Source organism: Calonectris borealis, chromosome 26 (genome assembly GCF_964195595.1).
Source record: "Calonectris borealis chromosome 26, bCalBor7.hap1.2, whole genome shotgun sequence".
In the NCBI taxonomy this organism is placed as follows: Eukaryota; Metazoa; Chordata; class Aves; order Procellariiformes; family Procellariidae; genus Calonectris; species Calonectris borealis.
Window position 1 is genome coordinate 108,266 of NC_134337.1, and position 20,593 is coordinate 128,858.

Here is a 20,593-nt window from a genome sequence, read left to right on the forward strand (position 1 = left end):
ATCAAATCCCCGGTGCTGCAATACATAAGGCTACCAAAAAGGACTGGCAGGTTTGCTAATGCTGTTGGCTGTACCCAAGCGTGCAGAGGAACGCGTCTTTACGATCTCTCGACCGTTACACCCGAGAACCAAAGATCAGCCATACGTTGACTATTGGAAGATGTGCTGCGCTTGGGTCCTTGCAAGGAAATCGACTTACCCCTTTTTTTTTTCCAGAGAGAGCGAAAAGTCTCGTTGCGGATGACTTCTACTGCCAAGCACGTCATCGCTGAAGATCCATTCTGATGGGAAGTTCGTAAAAGGCAACTCCTTTGAATGAGAAAGATTTCCATTCTGGAAAATCTCTTTCCAACCAAAGTCAAAATTACGCGCTGCAGGTTAAGGAAAAAGGACGCGATAGTAGCAGTAACTCACCAAAAACACATCAGGACTCTCTGTCGCTAGTTACGAGGCTGCTACCGCTTCTCGGGAAAGCCTGGAAAACACACCGAAGCGACGCCGATTTGTCCCGTGTTGTCCACGCCTCTTCTTTGACCTTGATTGCTTTTAGCACAGATGCTAGTATCTCAGTAAGGTTTTCGAGTGCTCCTGTAAGGTATTTTAAACACTGACTGAAAAAGCATAAAGCTTTTATCATGAAAACAAAGCCTGTTTCTCCCGAACATCCGAACTCTTACAAACGGTTCCTTTCCTCTTCTAGTCCAACATTATTTTCACAGCACCCTTTAATAGCAAGCACACAGAAACAGAAGACTCTGCTTTCAGGAAGAGAAAATAGACGAAGGAAAACAAGCCTTGAATAGGTGTACCACGCTCCAGAACAGACCTTTATTTTTAGTATTTGTGTTAAAATATTTCATGTTAAAAAATCAGATAGAAGGAGAGCTGCCACATTCTTCGTGTTAACTGTAAAGTCCACACTACAAGCACCTTAGGAAAAATGCAGACACATATCACAGGCATACCTTGTACTTGCAGACCACTATGGATCCTTTCCATCTGTCTCGTACTTTCACGGCAGTTGACATTCTGCTGAGAGGAAAGGAAAAAAAAAAAAAAAACAAACACAAAAACACGTTTAGCACAAAGCTTCCTTTTCTGTGAAGACTACAACTGAGTGGAGAAGAAAGTATTTGGCATCATCTGTGGTGCAGTTGTTGAGACAGGCCACTAGAGCTTCTGCATGTTTTAGACAACCGTGCCTTTTTTTTTGGCTCATCGGCAGCTTTAGTTTCGCTAGAACTCACCTGCCTAGAGACGCGCAGGTGACAGGCACAGACACCTACGTACGTTTTCTCAAGCCTAAGTAGAGCCGCGATTTCCTCACCCTATACGTCCCAAGTTGAGTATTTTTGTTAAAGAGTACGGCGACCCGTCTGTCCTCGCGAACTCGCTGCAAAAGAGGAATCCTTTTTTCCAGGCCGTTTCTCCAAACAGTCGAGATCTTTGAAAACTGCAGTTGTGCCACCAAACCTGCTCAGGGTCCCTCCCAACCTTCGACCATCATTAGATTTAACAGGCACACGCTCTATTCCGTCTTCCAACAGCAAAAATACATAACGCCCCCAGACCCCTAGCGCAACCCTACGGACGTCCACACACACCTCGCTGTTTTGATGAGGAGCCACTGAGCACCCCTGCGAGCACAGCAGGATCATGCGCAAGACCAGTGTCCTGGTTTCGGCTGGGATAGAGTTAATTGTCTTCCTGGTAACTGGTATAGCGCTGTGTTTTAGATTTAGGACGAGAAAAACGTGGATAACACGCTGATGTTTTAGTTGTGGCTAAGTAGCGCTTACGCCAGTCGGGGACTTTTCAGCTTCTCATGCCCTGCCAGCGAGAAGCTGGGAGGGACCTTAGCCAGGACAGATGACCCAAACCGGCCAAAGGGACAGTCCATACCATATGACGTCGCGCTCAGTACATAAGCTGGGGGAGTTGGCCGGGCGGCGGCGACTGCCGCTCGGGGACCGGCTGGGCATCAGTCGGCGGGCGGTGAGCAATCGCATTGTGCGTCGCTTATTTTGTATATTCTTTTATCGTTATGATTGTTTCCCCTTCCTGTTCTGTCCCATTAAACTGTCTTTACCTCACCCCACGAACTTCACTTTTTTTTCCGATTCTCTCCCCCACCCCACTTTGGGGGCAAGGGGAGCGAGCGAGCAGCTGCGTGGTGTTTAGCTGCCTGCCGGGTTAAACCACAACAACCAGCTTCACCTACTCCGATTTCAGCGAATGCAGCTTCTGAAGCTTTAAACTGAAAACCGTATCTTGACACTTTGCCGCGGCAGAAACGATCCGTGACTAGAACTCTACAAAAACGCAGTAACGCAAATTGCAAACCCACAGCAGCGACAGCTTCAGAAATATTTCTACCGGGAACAAGGGAGAAAAAAAATACAGTTTCATCTCACGCACAGGAAAGCAGCAGGCAGAGAAAAGGGTCGGCATTCGTAGCCCTTACAGAACGCAGGCATTCTCCTTCCATTCCTAAACCCGCCTCTTAGGTCGAAACATCACAACACTACTACGGCAATATCGAGAGCAGGGAACAACAGCCCTGCCGCTGGATGTGCTACTGACTGATGCTATTTACGTAGCAGGACACCTAGACAGAGGGGCACGTTTTTCCACACACAACCCTGAACTTCCTGAAAATTTATGCTTACCAAAACGAGCCATTTGGAACACATTGCCAAACAATGTTTGGCAATAAAACTTTGATGTGTTTGACACACACAAATTTGTGGTAACTCGCTACTTGCTTCCTGCTGTTGTTGTTCTTCCTTCAGAAATTCTACTTGTAGCCAAGTTATTCGCTACCGGTTCAAGCATTTACCTTCCAGGAATTACCAGCACATTTACACAGGCGAGGAACTAAATCGCTCTTCTAAAACTACCCGAGTGAAAATTACAGCCACGAAAGAGGAGTGACAGAGAAGAAAAAGAGAGGTCAGGCAGCAAGAGAGCTCTGCAGGCTGCCACCTGTCAACTTCGCGCTCTTTTTAAAAAAAAAAAACAAACCACAAACCAAAAAATAACACAAACACAAAAAGCCCACAAAAACCAACAACAAAACAAAACCTTGACCTTGTACGTTTTTTTTCTTTTGGAGCTCGTCCCTGTCTCAGCTGATCGTCTCATCAGAGCACGAAGTGCAGATGATCCGTATCCCGATGACATCTGCACGTGATGAACACGTGTTCAGAAATAGTCCAGATCTGTAAGACTGGTGTCATTTGTGTGGTTTTAATAATCATAACTCCGTTTTATTGACCGATGCATTTGCGAGGAAACTAAGTAACTTTTAAACGTAGCCTCTCCTTGGGGAGAAAAATGCGTTAGGAGTGAAAAAAATGATGATTCAGAGCTCCCAACCATGACGGAGCAGCGGGGAAATTAACAAAAGTGAAGGCCAACAGCAGCAACATGAAGCGACATTCGGCTTTAATTCTGATCACGTACTTAAGCGGCTCGCCAAGTCTATACCTCGATCCTATGAATGACTAGCCCTTTTTTGGAAGGACCAACTTTTTCCCTTGGAAGTCCTAGACTGAAGACTCCACTGAACAGAACGTGGATTGAGCCACAGGACAACGTGCCATCAACACTCTAATGAAAAAAAAATCAAGTAAAAATCAAGTTTAAATATCAGTTTCCATCGTGTCTCATTCATTACGTTTCTAGTGGTACCTGGGTGCTCAAAAATTAACTACCCTGACACCACGTAGTACTACAAATTGAGTTATGCCTATAAAAATAGAAGGCTATTTCCAACCTGCCCATAAAATCAGTATGAACAAACAGAAGAGAAACACTTGAACTTAAAGAAGGACACAGGCAGCTCTTAATTTTTCATAGATGAAAGCTCATTCTTTTCCCTGAAAGGAAAACACTCGTAACTACCCAGGGTTAGTTACGCTAACGAGGGTACGTAGGCACGCTCTGTTCACGGCAATTGTTCATCAGCTTTTCTGCACCATCAGCAAATTTGCCTTTTCCCTGGGTTTGACATGGAGCATCTGCAGCGTCCTTGAACGCGCCAATGTTTCTCCCGGCTCCCCCGGCCCCACACGTGCCATTACCTGAGCAGCAAGCGGCGTCAACCACGCAGGATTTTCTTCACGTGACGCAGAAGGTGACGCTGGGAAAAGAGGAGGCACAAAATGAACCTGTTTGTCACACCCAGCCAACGGTGAAAACCCAGGGAAGGATTCTTCCGTGCGGGGCCGGGCTGTGCACCCTGGGAGCTCCAGCCGGCCGGTTTCGCTCCCCTTTGCCGGGTACCGGGGAGACACCGCCGCCTCGTGCTGCCGCCTGCCCCCCGGGGGACCTCGCTTCAGCCCTCGGGAACGGGTCCGGGAGAGACCCTCCACGCAAAGAGAGCGGATCCACGCGTGGCGTGGATTTAATCCCTGAGGGAAGAGGCCGGGCTCCCCGCTGGCAGAAGGACAACTCGCCTCCCTGCCGCTCGGAGCGCCTTGCTGGGGACAGCCCTGCCTGCGCCTGGCTGCTCTTCAGCCGTGCTGGGAGTGCAGTCTGGCCGACGGATGCTCCGGCAAACAGACACTGCAGCGAATCGCAGCTCCTGCTCGTTACAGCTGCTGGTAATTTTGCCTCTGGCTAAGGCATGCCCCAGACAGCGGACACCCTGTCTCGTTCCAGCTCCTGCTTGCGACGGTTCTGGCTAATTGAAGCTCCAGCTCTGCACCGTTGATTTCAGCTCCTTCTCCTTACAAGCTCCAGCTATTTGCAACAGCCTGGGCTTTTGACAAGGTCGTAAACCAATCGCTGTCAAAACTTGACCATTAGGATAAAATATCATAGTTGTACATTGTATAAATACCAATTAGTTTGTACGACTAATTAGTTAATAACTATTCGAAGCAGTCGACAAGCAAGAGCTGGACTCGAAGAGGGCGTGCGGGGTCTGAAAAGCAGAGACCACCTCTTCCCCCCAGAGACCACCGCAGACGTTGAGTTGGGCCTGGTGCATGCCGGCCTCCCGCACTTCGAGGTCCAGCAGGACCAGACCCCCACCCCCGGGGAGGGTCCACGCACCCTGCCCACCCCCTGCTTTCCCCTGCAGCCCCAATGCCCTCCCACCCCCCCGCACAAACGGCCAAACCGGCTTTTGCTTTGGGCCCCCAAACCAGCTCACTTGGCGCCCATTTCTGAGCCCAAAAACCCAGCTGCTGCACCTGTTCTCAAGGCCCAAAGATGCCCCGGGGGAGGGCAAGCGCTTGTGTGATGCTTCGGGCAGAAACAGGGCTGAAAGGTCCGATCCCGGTGCCGGGGGAGCAGAGGCGAGCTGGCTGGGACCAGCTTTTGCTCCTGGAACAACCCCAAGTCCCTGCTCCGAGGTCTTCCCCTTGGGGCCCTGGGGTGGACCTGTCCCTCCCCTTCAAATGCTCCAGCAGTTTCGGGGGCAGAAGGCCGTTTCTAAGCCCTCTCTCCAGCAGCTCCTCCCTCGACTCGGCCCGTGAAGCCCCCAGGCTCGAGCACCTCGCTGGGGCGGGCGGCCTCCATTGCCTACAGGCTGCCCGTCTGCCTGCAGGGAGGGCTGGGGGGTCCCCGGCCCCACGGGGCGACAGTGGGAACTCGCAGGGAGGGTCTGTTTGCACACAGCGCCCCCCCCCCGCCCCCCCGCCCCGGCCCCACTGCGCGGCCCCCCTAGGGCACACAGCCCTCCCCCCCCCGCCCCTCCCCCGCCTGGAGCCCCCCCAGCCCCCGTCCCCGAAGCCTGCAGGACCGCCGCCCCCCCGCCACAGCCCCACTCCTCGGCTCCCCGGCCCCGCGGCCCCTCACACTCACGCTGCGCCGCCGCCTGGGTGCAGAGCCCGCCGCGCGCCCCGTTGAAATACCGTCCGCAGCCAATCAGCGCGCGGCTCCACCGCACCGCCCGCGCGGGGCACGCCGGGAGTTGTAGTCCCCGCCCCGGGACCGCGCATGCGCACGGCGCCTCGTGCAGCCCGGCTGGCTGCACATCGACACCCGTACAATGGAGGTGATCGTGCACGGACCCTGGTGCAACCCTTGTGCCCCCCCATGCTCGCAGCCCCTCCCCGGTGTTTGCAAGTGCCTCCCAGCCCCAGGACCCCCGGTGCTCACAGCACCCGACCACACCATTTTCCAGCCCCGTGGGAGCCCCAAGCCCCACTCTCAAGCCCCGCCAGGACCCACAGCCCCACTCCCCAGCTCCTTGGGGGACTGCAGCCCCCACCCCCCGCCCCACTCCCCAGCCCCCCTAGGACACACAGCCCCACTCCTCAGCGCATCTAGGGCGCACAGCCCCCCCCAGCCCCCCTCCCCGGCCCCCTCCGGGACGCACAGCCCCCCCCAGCCGCCCTCCCCGGCCCCCTCCGGGACGCACAGCCCCCCCCAGCCGCCCTCCCCGGCCCCCTCCGGGACGCACAGCCCCCCCCAGCTCCACTCCCCGGCCCCCCCGGGACGCACAGCCCCCCTCCTCAGCCCCCCCAGGAGTCCGCAGCCTCCCCCCAGTCCCCCTCCCCGGAGCCTGCAGGTCTCCCCTCAGCCCGCCGTGCCCGCGGCACCTCAGACTGCCGCCGCCGCCGCCGCCGCCGCCGCCGCCGCCGCCGCCGCCGCCGCCGCCGCCGCCGCCGCCGCCGCCGCCGCCGCCGCCGCCGCCGCCGCCTGGGTGCAGAGCCCGCCGCGCGCCCCGTTGAAATATCCTCCGCAGCCAATCAGCGCGCGGCTCCTCCGGGCCGCCCGCGGGGGGCACGCCGGGAGTTGTAGTCCCCGCCCCGGAAGTGCGCATGCGCACGGCGCCTCGTGCAGTGCGGGTGCCTGCGCAGGGACCCCCCTGCAACGGTGGTGATTGTGCAGGGACCTTTGCGCAACGGGGGGTCGGTGTGTGGAGACCCCCATGCAATGGGGGGGGCAGTGCAGGAAGACCCTTATGCAATTGGTTGGTGTGCAGGGGACCCTCGTGCAATGGCGGGCAGGTGCACGGGGACCCTTGTGCGATGGTGGCGATTGTGCAGGACCCTCGTGTGACAGTGGTGGTTAGTTTTCTCGGCAGTACCCTTGGGTTCGGGAGCAAAACAGCCGGTGCCTGAAACCACTGGGGTGTTTTGACTGCTGCTGAGCAGCCTCGAGGCCGCCTCCGGTTCCCACATGGCTCCCATGGTGTGCGTGGACCCTCCTGCAACGGGTGCAGGTGTGCAAGGAGGGTGATCCGGGGTAGGGGTCCCTCTCTGGAGGCACCCAGCTCGAGCTGGCACCTAAGAACTAATCAAGGAGTAATGAGGAACCTTCTCTTGCACCTGACGTTAACCAGCAGGATCCCAGGGTCAGATCCTGTTACGGTGATTGGACCCTGGGGAGGTGGCAGAGGGTGCCCTGGACAGGTTGGGGGGGTTCCCTGGGGAGGAGGGGAGCCCCCACCCCCCTGACTGTGGGCACTCCCCCCAAGGAGCAGAGCATGGTGCAAGACTTTAGGGGGGATGAGGGCCAGCAGGACCCCGAGATGGCGGTGCCGGCTCTTCCCAGTGTCTCCCCAGGCACCTGCCGTGCTGGGGAGGGGGGGTGTCTCAGGCCTAGGGGTGACCATGGCGATGGGGGGGGGGCCTCAGGATGGGGCAGGGGGGCAATCCTGGGGTCCGGGAGGGACCCTGGGAGTGGGGTAGGTAGGGGGACATTGGGGGACAGAGGTGTTTCTCGGGAGATTGAGGACACCATGTGGGGGGTTGAGACTGGGAGGGATGACCCTGGGGAGGTGGGGGGCACGGCAGGGAGAAGGGATCCCACCCCCCACACCTGCAGCCACCCCCAGGGGCAGCTGGGACCCCGACCCACTGGGGGACCAGGATGGGAATGATGGGGACTCACTCATGGATACTGCACAGGTAATAAAATAGTTCATGCTGCACGCTGTTGTAGGGTCTCTGGGGTGCCCTGGGCCCTGGGCGCCGAGTCCCCACGACAGCCAGCCCTTCCCGGGGGTCCCCAGGCTGCCGGGCTCCTCTGGCCCCAGCCGGCGGGAGCTGTGTCCTCCCAGCCGCTGGCCACGCAATGGCAGCACCGACCCACGGCCACGCGGAGACAGGGCTGGGGACAGGGCCGGGGTTGCCTGCGCTCCACCTGGGTCTGCAGGGCTCGGGCAGGGGGGACCCGGCATCCTGCAGCTCCGCTCCCACCCTGGGGACCCCAAACACCCCCGGGGGTGCGTCGCTGTCCCTGTCGCTGGTGGCAACCGGCATGGGGGGAAGGTGACAGTGAGGGTCCCCGCCAGTGGCCCGGAGCTCGTCACCACTGGGGGGACAGGGGACAAGCAGGGCCAGCACCAAGGAGCGACGGCAGCACAGCCCACTCTCTGGGGGTCCCCGCCCCCTGTCCCCAGGGGTCCCCTCCGTCCCCGTGTTTTATTGGGGGAACACAGAGCCCAACGACCAGCCGCAGGGACAGGGGACGGGGAGCTGCCCCAGGGATGGGGACAGCACTGGGACACGCCGACACTCTTGGGGGGTGCTGGCATGCGGGGGGGGGGGCACCCTAATCGTTGCCGCCCGGGATGACGAATGCACCGGGATGAGGGAGGCACCGGGATGGGGACGGCGCATGGAGGGGCCACAGCCGGCGCGCGAGCGCCGGGCTGCAGGACCACGCTTCGGCTTCGGGGCGGCAGCAGCGAAGGCGGCGGCGGCGGCGCTGCTGCGCACCTGAGCGGTGCCGGCGCTGCAGTACCGCGATTCGGCCACGAGGCGGCAGCAGCAGCGAGCAGCCGCCGGGCGGCTCGTGCCCGGGGGCGGCACCAGCGGTGCAGTTCCGCGCTTTGGGCGCCCAGCGGTCGCCGGCATCGCGCACGTGGGGCGGCAGCGGCGTTTCCTTACCGGGACGAACCAACGAACGCGGCGGCATCACCCCGCAGGCACCACAATACGGCATTGCCGTTACCGGCGGACGGCAGCGCGGAGAAAGGGGGCGCCACCGCGCATGCGCGGCTCCAGGGCTGCAGTACCGAATTCTGGTCGCTCGGTGGCAGCAGCGAGCCAAGAAAAGCGCGCCTCCGCGCATGCGCGGCTCCCGAGCTGCAGTACCGAATTCTGGTCGCTCGGTGGCAGCAGCGAGCAAAGAAAAAGCGCGCCACCGCGCATGGGCGGCTCAAGGGCTGCAGTACCCAATTCTGGTCGCTCGGTGGCAGCAGCGAGCCAAGAAAAGCGCGCCACTGCGCATGCGCGGCTCAAGAGCTGCAGTACCCCATTCCGGCCGCCGGGTGCCACCGTCGCCTCACCGGCCCTTTCCCCTTCTCTCCGCCCAGTTCGTACCATCGAAAGACCGTAACTGCCTACTGGCGGTACTGGGCTTAGATTTCCCTGCCCTTTTCCCACTCGCGGCCCGGGCACTAATCTTCATCGCCTCTGTACCAAAAAGCACCCGGTGGCTCCAGCATTTCAGTCCTTTCCCTTTGGCCGCTTTACAAGGCCCGTGGTTGTTTCTGCCCGTGCCCCCCAGCCCATTACCCAGGGAGGAGAAGCAGCGCGGGGAACCTGTGGAACAGGTTTCTTTCTAACCCGGAGGAAGCCCCAGGGATCGCTGTCTCGGTCTGCAGGTGGCATCGGGCTTGTGGGAGTGACAGCAGCGACTCAACGGATGCTGGAGAGAGATTTAAAAAAAATAAGGCCACACGGGTGACACCCTGAGAGCAGAGGAGGGGCAGCTATGTCCATCAGGAAACCGCGCTTCTGAGCAGACCCGGTGCCAGTGGCTGACCTGCAAACGAGCGATACGCTGGTGGTCCTGGGCCTTTGTTGCGGTGTTTGCACCTTTCCTCGCCTCTGTGCTATCAGCACTTTGCTCTCCTCATCCTGCACACACGCAGGGCTTGCCACTTGGAGGAGAGACACTGCACGACGTCACTTACCACCCTGCCCTCCAGCGTGCAAAGGAATTAGAAATGAAGCAGGGAAAGCCAAGAGGCCTGCTGGTGTATTAGGCGTCCTCAGCAGTTGACCGTAGAGCCCGGCAGGTTCCATCCTTGCTCTGTACAGGGCGCGTAGCTCTGCCCTCCTTGCCACTCCTGCCAGCAAGCGTCACAGTTGCACTTTGCTGCCTGCAACACGCAGCACTTAGTGGGCTGGAGGGGCTGTTCTGCCAACGTGACAGGTGAGCAGCTCGGTTCCTTTAGCTGCCTAATTTGCCTCCTTGAAACAATCACTTCAACACTTGGTTTCTTTATTTTAGACCCCTCTGCATATCTCCTGGCCCGCGAGCCATTTTCAGCTAGCAACACAGCTAAGTACGGTGCTGGTAGAAACCCAGCTGCCACCTCGCTCCGATGTCAAAAGGCTTTTGTAGCTTGAACCCCCGATTGTTTTGCCATCGAGACTGCAAGGCGAGGAATACGCCTCTACTTGAACAAGCAAGACCCCTGCCAAATAGCTGAGCTGTGCACAGTGATAGGTGGCTGCCTGTGACCGACACCTTTTTCTGCTAAAACCAGAGCACGCTTCCCTTGTGAAGAGCCATCGGCAGTACAGAACGGACCTGAGCTCTCCTTGCACCGGCTCCCCAGAGAACGGCGTCTTACTTCGACTGAAGCGTGCAGCAGCCTGTCGTCATCCCAGCCCCTCGCCCTCGAGCAAGCGGCTGCCTGTAGCAGCGGCAGAACCGCTGCTGCGCAGAGGGGAAAGGAATGGCTTGGTGCCAAGCTCTGCGGGCTGCCTGCGTCCCGTGCAGAGCCGACGCTAACAGCGTCGGGGCGAAGCTAACAGCCTGAGAAGGAGTCACAGGGTGCTGCAGCTCCTGCCACAACCATCCTTCCCAGACTGCTGATGGAGCACAAGGCACTTGAAAGCAGCAGGAAAGAACAAGGAGGGCCTCGTAAGATGGCAGGAATAACACGGAGAGCCTAAAGCGTTTAGCCAGGCAGGGCTTGCAACTCACCTTGTGCCGTGGTTGAATCCCAGCTGGCAACTCAGCACCACACAACCGCTCACTCGCTGCCCCCCTCAGTGGGAGGGGGGAGAGAATTGGAAGGGCAAAAGTGAAAAAACTCCACTTGTAAGGAAAAGGGGGGAAAACAAAAACCCCAAACAACAGAGAGAAAAACCCCAGACAGACAAGCGGTACAAATGAAAACAACGGCTCGCTGCCAACCGACCGATGCCCAGCCAGCCGCAGCCCAGCAGCGGCCCCCCCGCCAACCTCCCCCGACTTGCGGAAAACAGACTCCACAATCTGTGAGATTGTAAAGTAGGTATGTTTATTCAGCGCTGGGCGGCACGGGGGGTAACCCCACCAAAGTCGTGCGCGCCTCAACACGGTACTTGCCAGAAATATATACAGCGAAATGTTGCATATAGATAATACGCCTATACATATGCATGACCTATCCCCGCTTTGTATTAAAATAAGCTTCAAGACGTTATTTCCATGAGCCCCTCCTATCTACGCTTGCGCATTGCCTCCTGGTGGTGGTCGTCGGGGGTCGTGGGGATGAAGGTTAGTGGTTCCTCTTCGTCACCGCTAATAACCCCCGTCTTTGCGCAGACTCAGTTGTTCCTTGGCCTTTACCCAAATCACAGGGTTGGTTTCAACTGGCTTCGAACAAACTCCTGGCTCTTATCAGGAACTGTTGTTGCGATTCGTCCGCTGAGCCTTACAAAAATGTTGCAACTAATGTACTAAGTCATTTCGCCCATAGTTTCAATTCTTTAATCACTCATCCCTTCTCGTTCACCCTTTCATTCCCCCCTTTTCTGAAGAGTTAGTAAATTCTTTTACTATGTTCGGTTTAACATAATGTTTCTTTATCTAGTGTCTTTTCAAAATATTTATTGGACTCAAGTCTACGTCGTAGTTGATTTTTCTTCCATTCACTGTAAGAGTCTCCTGTGTTTTTGAAACACCACAGACTACATCGAACTGTAATACAGAGAGCTATAAACATAACAATAATAATTATTATTATAATAAACAGTTGTCTAAGCCATGTTAAATTCGGTAACCAAGAGGTAAGTTTCTCCCATAGTTCCTGAAGGCCCCAAGATGTATCATCTCTAGTTACTTCATGGAAAAGTTTAGCTTGCTTCCAAATTTGAGATAGGTCCTTTTCCACTTGTCGCTCAGCTCACGATTAATATATGTACAACATCGCTCTCCTATAACCGTACACAACCCTCCTTGCTGAGCGAACAACATATCCAAACCCAACCTATTTTGGAGAGCTACCTTACTCAGGGAGGAAACCTCTTCCTGGAGGGCTTTGATAGCTTCAGCGGTGCTATTACTTAAAATTTCTAGAGCGGCCGATATATTTACTAAAGCCTTCTCTAATTCACTTACTCCTAACCAGGGGAGAAACCACCTAGCAAAACTATGGAATCCAGTATTTCTTTCTATTAATGGATTAGCATTCCGTTTTCCTCTAAATTGTTTCATATAGGTTCGTAACAGTCCATTTGATCCCACCCAATCTGTAAGGTTTCGTTTAGTTTCAATATCTGGTATTATAGTTCCCATAGCACATTTACCTGCCCATCCCAGAGGCAATACTTTATATCCCTTGGATCCACAAATCCAGTACCGCCCTCGTCCAACTGGGGTGGGCCAGCCTTTGGGAGTAGTATTACTTCTTCGTCTAGTTTGTTTGCTAGCCCACATATTTGCACTTCCATAACTAATATACGAGGTGCAATTGGGATAATCTCCTATTTCAAATTTTCGCACCCTTTACTCGTGCGATTACCCCTATATTGCTCTCCATTCCTGTAATATTCTCTATTCGGCACCTCTGAACACAAGGCACTCCTTGGGTACGGTTCCACAAGGAGCTTAAATCAATCATCCAGTTTAGACTCTCTTGTCCAACATCTATGTATTCTTTAAGGGACATGTTCTGAAACGCCTTGGTTATTCTAGAATCATTTGAGAAAATTGTGGCAATTACGGGATGACCACTACCTAGACTCTTTGGCAGGTGTGAACACATCCAGCAATTAGTCCAATTCATAACTCCAGCGATTTTATTATGGAGCTGTAAAAAGGTATTACTTTCCCACGTATAAACTGTTCTTGCCCATAGTCCTATTATACCTACGATGAATACCCATGAATACCCATTTTTCGTTGAAAGCGTAATTTTAGGGGCCCAGCTGGCGTTGATTTCCATAGTGACCGAGGGGCCTTTTTCACTCTGGTATGATGGATCCAGGCGCTCTGTTCTTCAATCTTGATTGCCGTGAAGGAGGTAAGGAGTACCTGGAATGGTCCTTCCCACTGTGGCTCCAAAGTCTTTTCTGTAAGAGACTTTATATACACATAGTCCCCAGGTTGTATGTTATGTACAGGCCCATCCAAACCCCTACTTCGAGTCCCAACCACATGCTTCTCAATTTTACTGAGTTGTTTGCCTAATGCCACCATATAGGAGGTCATGATTTCATCCCCAACTTGTGTAGACATCCCTTTCTGTATTCTACAGGGTCGTCCATACAAGATTTCAAAAGGGCTCAGTCCTTCTCTTGCTCTTGGCCTAGTTCGTATGCGCAAAAGAGCCAAAGGAAGAGACTGAGGCCAGGCCAAGTTAGTTTCCTGTCCCAATTTCACGATCTGCTGTTTGATTAAGTGGTTCATTTTTTCTACTTGGCCACTTGACTGAGGGCGATATGGGGTATGAAGCTGCCAATCTATGCCCAAATGGCGGCTAATTTGTTGTACTACTTTTGAGATGAAATGTGGTCCTCTGTCAGAAGATATGGTTGCTGAACCCCAAAACGTGGTATTATTTCTTGTATTAATGTTCTAGTTACCTCCCGAGCCTTGGCTGTTCTGGTAGGGAATGCCTCTGGCCAACCTGAAAAGGTATCAGTCAACACCAATAAATATCGATACCCCCCTTTTCTTGGGAGTTCTGAAAAGTCGATCTGCCATTGTTGTCCAGGCCCGTTGCCTTTCCCAATTTGGCCCATTTCTGGTTTGGGGGTATTCTTGGGATTAATCTGGAGGCAAAGATCGCACTGTTGAGTTACTTGTCTCACAGTGGTGTATAGACTTCTGGCTACGATCTCTCTAATTAGATGTTTATATAAGGCTTCTGCCCCCCAATGTCTCTTCTTATGTTCCTCCCTTATCAGAGACCATGTTAGATAGGAGGGAATGATTAGTTTCCCTTGTGGGGTGAGAGCCCACCCCTCTTTATTATATGTCCCTTCTAAATCTGTAATAAGCTTTTGATCTTCTTTTGTATATTCTGGCTTACCTTCTAGGGAGATTCGCCTGTCAGGGACTAAAGCTCCTTCTGTTTTCACCTTTGCTTTGGCTGCCTGTTTTGCCTCTCTGTCCGCCAGCTCATTTCCTCTTTCCAACTCCGAATTCACCTTCTGGTGCGCTTTAATGTGCATGATCGCCACTTTCTCAGGGAGTTGGACTGCCTCCAACAGTTTCAGGATCTCCTCTGCATGTTTGATGTTCTTACCCTGTGTGTTCAGTAATGCTCTCTCCTTCCAGATTGCTCCATGCGCATGTACAACTCCAAAGGCATACTTCGAGTCTGTATAGATATTCGCAGCTTTGCCTCGGGCCAATTCCAAGGCGCGAGTTAGAGCAATTATTTCTGCCTTCTGTGCAGAGGTAATCATGGGCAAAGGCCTTGACTCTATTACTTCCTGACTGGTGGTAATGGCATATCCGGCATGTCTTTTACCACTTAGGACATAGCTGCTTCCATCCGTGAACCAATTTTCCGTGTTTTCCATAGGACTGTCTCTCAGGTCCGAACGGCTCGAATATGTTGCTTCTATGGTTTCCAGACAGTCATGATGCACTGGTTCTCCTGTGTTTTTACTGAGGAAAGAGGCTGGATTGACAATGTTAGTGACTACAATCTCCACATCATCTTGTTCTACCATTATAGCCTGGTATTTCAAGAATCTTTGTGGGGAAAGCCAGTGTCCACCTTTCGCTTCTAGTACTGCAGATACTGTATGGGACACCAACACAGTCATTTTCTGGCCCAGGGTGAATTTTCGGGCTTCCTGGATGTTTAGTACTACGGCCGCGATCGCTCGCAAGCATCCAGGCCAACCCTTTGCAGTTGCATCCAATTGTTTGGAAAGGTAAGCAACTGCTCGTCGATATGGGCCCAGATCTTGAGCTAATATGCCTAGGGCAATCCCCTGCTTCTCGTGGGAAAAAAGGAAAAATGGCTTACTTGCATCTGGGAGTCCCAAGGCTGGGGCCGACATCAGGGCCTTTTTTAGCAGCTCAAAGGCCCGTATGGTCTCTTCGTTCCATTTAAGGGGTTTCTGCTCAGTGGTCGTTAGTGCATACAGGGGTTTAACAAGCAGTCCATAGTTGTAGATCCACAGTCGGCACCACCCAGTCATCCCCAGGAAAGTTCGTAACTCCTTCACCGTTTGCGGTCTCGGAGTTTGGCATATTATTTCTTTTCGGGCCTGTCCCAAAGTCCTTTGTCCAGCACTGATTTCATAGCCCAAATAAATCACCTTGCGCTGTATTACTTGGGCTTTCTTCTTAGACACCCGGTACCCTTGGAGCCCCAAGAAATTTAATAGACTCACCGTCCAGGTGATACAATCATTCTCTGTTTCGGTGGCAATCAGGATACCATCCACGTATTGTAGCAGTTTTCCCTTTTCAGACGGGATTTCCCATTATTCCAAGTCCTTTGCAAGCTGATTGCCAAAAATCGTAGGGCTATTTTTAAATCCTTGTGGCAACACCGTCCAGGTGAGTTGAGTCTTGCGACCGGTTTTGGGGTTTTCCCATTCGAATGCAAATATTTTCTGGCTGGCTTTATGGAGAGGGAGGCAAAAGAAGGCATCCTTCAGGTCTAAAACAGTAAACCAAGTTAGCTCAGGCGTTAATACAGTTAACAGAGTATACGGATTAGCCGCTACGGGGTAGAGATCCTCAGTTATCTTATTTATAGCCCGTAGGTCCTGGACCACCCGATATGACCCGTCGGGTTTACGGACAGGTAGTATGGGAGTGTTAAAGTCGGATTCGCATTCCTTTAATAATCCCAGTTGCAAAAATTTTTCTATTATTGGCTGAATTCCCTCCCTGTCCTCCTTCCTTAGGGGATATTGTTTGATTCTTACCGGCTGTCGTCCGTCTTTGAGCTTAACCTCAACAGGTGAAGCATTCTTTGCTTTCCCGGGCACATCGGTGGCCCATACCCCGGGATATACCTGGTTCATGATTTCTTCGCTGATTTTTCCTTCTGTAGGAACACTAGTTAGGGATAAACTCATTATTTGGATATACTGCTGGTCATTTACCTCCAGAGTAATTTCTCCCTTTTCAAATTTAATTATTGCACCCAATTGTTCCAATAAATCCCTCCCCAGAAGTGCTTTTGGGGAGTTAGGCATGTACAGAAATGTGTGGATGCCCCATTGTTTTCCCAGTTTATATCTCAGAGGTTCACAAAAATATGCCTTTTCACTTTGGCCAGTTGCCCCTTTTACCATGATACAGTCACTTCCCAGGGGCATCAAGGCTTGATTCAAAACCGAATACGTTGCCCCCGTGTCAACCAGAAATTCCACTTTCTTTTGCTCCTTCCCTAGCTGCATTATAACCAGTGGATCCGCTAGGGTAGATTCCCCCGGTTCCCATCAGTCCTTTTTCACATGGGCCACTATCCTCCTCTTCTGATTATTCCACTCCTTTTCCTTCCTTCTCCATTTCTCCGGACATTCATTCTTCCAATGACCAATTCTTTTGCAAAATGCACACTGATCTTTGCCTAGCCGCCTAGGTATCCTTTCTTCCTCTTCCCTAACAGCCGCTATTATTCTCCTCTGCCCTTGCCTATAACCCTCCTCTCTATTGCTAAACACTCTCCACGCTTCATCCAACAATACTTCCAAATTCCTGCTTTCTGTAGTGCGTAACTTCTGGAGCTTACGTCTAATGTCCCCGGTGGACTGACCTAGAAACAAAGAAACTAGCTGTTGTATCCCTACTTCAGACCCAGGGTCCAGTGGCGTATTACGGCGCATTGCATCTCTCAATCGATCCAGGAATTCGGATGGGGACTCAGAGGGACCCTGTTTCACTGCATACAAAACTGACCAATTTATAGTTTTGGGGATGGCCCTTTCCATTCCTCTTGAGATCCACTCTTGATAGCCTTGTAGTTTTTCTATATCTGCTGATCTATTTGGGTCCCATTTTGGATCCTGGAGGGGGAAAAATTCCTTTACATCCTCTCTTGTGATTTTGTAGTGATCCTCAGCCAAATCTCCTGCTGTTTTTAAAATCAACTGCTTCTCTGTTTCTGTCATATATTCTAATAGCAGTTGTATGTCCCTCCAATCAGGGTTGTGCTGTTTTATTATAAACTGAAAATGCTTGGTTACCCCTATCGGATCACTCCTATAATCCTTTGCAACTTTTTTCCATTCCCCTAAGTCAGTAGTGGAAAAAGGTACCTTGATTAGCATTGTCCCACCCTCGGGTCCTACCGCTTCTCGCAGGGGTGCCTGCAAGGCTGTCGGGACAGATTTCTTTCTGGTGCGGGAAGATACTGGGCTATCCGGGGGAGTGGAAGTTTCGTCCGAGTCCGCACCCCGTTCCTGTGGTCGAGGGGGAGGCTTAAACAGGTCAGTCAAGTCTGGCTCCGGTGCCTGATGGATTTTGTTTACTTTAATACACCGATGCCCAATACTGCACGCCGAACAGCATCGTCTCAATTTACTTTCAGATTTTTTGTTATTTTCTCGCTCAAGTGCAAGTACCATAGGGTCCTGCGGCAGCACCATCCCGCAGTCCCTTTGCCACTCCGGATGATTTCGGAAGGTGAAAAACATATCTGCATATGAAACTTCATCCCACTTCCCTTCCCTTCTTAAAAACAGCATCAATTGTAAGAGAGTATTGTAATCTATAGATCCATTGAATGGCCATTTAGCCTCACTTTCCAATTTATACAACGGCCACCATTGGTTACAATACTTAATGAGAGTCTTTTTACTTTCTGTCCCTCCAGTTCCAACAATATCCTTCCAATGGGCAAGCACACAGCCTAAGGGGCTTTTCTTCGAGATTTCCCTTTGAGTGTTACCCATTTCGTAACTCCCTCCTTATCCAATTCCCTCCTTCGTTTAAATATTCCCAGGGTTCGAGTCCAAACCACCAAAGAAGCGATCCCCTCAGTCTTGCTCCTTCATTAACATATAGAGACATTTACAATCTTTCAATCTTTCCATACATTACGCACACATAAAGACAAAGACATAATTGCCAGCCGCTCTCCTCGCGAAGGTCACAAAACAAAACTCTGCACTCACTCCGCAGCTGCGCTGCGTCCCAAACACACAAATGGTTCTAACATAAAATACCCGGGCGTTTCATAGATAAAGCATACAATTCATATTCTGGCTGTTATCCCTCCAGCAGCTGCAAATATAAAAATAGCCCAACCGCAATTGCGGGGAGGTTCGCTTACCCTTCTCCTGCTTCTTATATACCAGTCATTAGCAGGTCCGTCCTGGTTCCCAACACTGGGATGCAGCGAAAACCTCGGATCCACTCGATCTACTCCCAAGATCGCTAGCGGCCGCTCTATCGGTCAGCGGATCCCCCTATTACCGTGCAGGGTACCCTCCTACCATACGGGGACTATGCTGCACGCCAGACGTCTCTGCGCGATTTACCAGCAGCCCCGGCCACGCGTACGACTTACAGGCCCCTCTCCTAAAAACAGGCCCCTTTCCTTTCCGCGGGCTCAGGAGGTTCTTATCTACTCCCAGGGTGAGCGGCTGGTAGTGGAGTCCCCTCCGAGGAAAGTGCTCGGGGCGCGCCCAGGGGCGTCCGCTTCTCAGCCGATCCCGCAGTGAAGCAAAGAAATCTCCTGCCTGGCTCGCCAAAACTGACTTGCGGAAAACAGACTCAGTTGTTCCTTGGCCTTTACCCAAATCACAGGGTTGGTTTCAACTGGCTTCGAACAAACTCCTGGTTCTTATCAGGAACTGTTGTTGCGATTCCTCCGCTGAGCCTTACAAAAATGTTGCAACTAATGTACTAAGTCATTTCGCCCATAGTTTCAATTCTTTAATCACTCATCCCTTCTCGTTCACCCTTTCACCCCCCCCGAGTTTTATTTCCTGACGTCGTAGGGTCTGGAACATCCCCTGGGTCCGCCGGGGTCAGCTCTCCCAGCGGTGCCCCCTCCCAGGCCCTCGCGCACCCCCAGCCCGCTCGCCGGCAGGGCGGGCGAGGAGCAGAACAGCCCCCGGCGCCGTGCAAGCGCTGCTTAGCAGGAACTCACGCAGCCCCGCGTCACCGACGCCGTTTTCAGCACAAACCCAAAATGCAGGAGGAGGGAGAGCGGGGTGGGAGTGGGGTGCGGGGGAGCGGGAGGGGGGTGCCAGAGTTTGGGCGGGGGGCAACGGGCAGGTTGGCGGGGCAGGCAGCACCCCAGGGGTCCGGGGCAGAGGGGTTACGGGGAGGCAGTGCGGAACACGGGGGGTGGGAGGAGAGAGAGGAGAGAGGAGGGCAGTGCGGGCACGAGGTAGGAGGGCAGGGGATACGGGGGGCGCGTCACAGGGAAAACCTCGCACGGGGGGAAAAACCTCGCAGGGGAAAGGCGGGGCGGACACCGGGAGGGGCGGGGGGGGACCTACGCCAGGGGGTCCACCCGGGACCACCCACAAGCAGAAAACTCGCCTGGGATAACCCGCAACAGATAATCCGTTCCCGATGACCGAACCTCGCTGGATAACCACGAGCGATGCCCCTCAAGTGGCTGGTGTTTCACCCCAAATCTTCCCCAAATCGGGGGGTTGTTTGCTTTTCCATAATATCAAAATTGGGGTTTTTTCCTTTTCCAAAACATTCCACCATTTGGAGGTTTTTCAACGCTTTTTCACAACAAAAATTGGTGGTTTTTGCTTTTTCGTTTTGTGCGTGAAAATGGGGCTTTCTGACTGCCCAAATCCAGGCGGATTTGGCTTTCCCGGGAGCTCCAAGTTGGGTATTTTTCCCCCAAAATTGCGGGCTTTTTTTTTCCCACCGCTTGCAGGCCCCGAATTAGGGGTTTTGTGGTATTTTTATGCCACGGCAGCAGGTCCCGCTCTGCGTGCGCAGCCCTGCAGGGGAAAGTCCCTGTTGGGGGAACTGGCCCCCAATCAGGATGGGAAAAGGTGGAAAAGGAGAACAGGGAAGAGGCAGCTTTTGAAAGCGCTTTTATATCTTCAATAGAGAGGTGTTTCGGGGGCGGGGCGTGGGGTGTGTCGAGTTTTAAAATCCTTTCTATAAACAGGGTTTCTTTGCATTTTAAAAACCTTATTATCATAGACATTTACACTTAACGTATTTACACATATCTCTATATATATATTTAGTGAATATATTTATGTTTCACTTATATCCCCCTATTTCCCACTTATTATATATAATACCTGCTCAGACTATGGATCTGTTGACTTACATATTTTGAACACTTAAATGTCTTTATAGACTTCTCTATTTACACTTACATATATTTACACCTATATCTTTATAGACTTAGATTTTAGACTTAGATATCTATTTACACTTGTACATAATCTCTTAGATTACATATAATGTCTATGTAGACTCTCTATGTAACACGTAGTAA

The 20,593-nt window shown here is 53.0% G+C and overlaps 1 long non-coding RNA gene across 1 annotated transcript; it reads right to left on the reverse strand.

Moving 5' to 3' along the window:
• Window positions 1-6,039, reverse strand: LOC142093167 (uncharacterized). Its single transcript, XR_012677312.1, has 6 exons — window positions 5,815-6,039; window positions 4,086-4,144; window positions 3,098-3,612; window positions 966-1,032; window positions 415-607; window positions 1-309 (listed from the first exon to the last, which is right to left on the reverse strand). It is a non-coding gene; the product is annotated as an uncharacterized LOC142093167 (long non-coding RNA).
• Window positions 6,040-20,593: the final 14,554 nt, after the last annotated feature.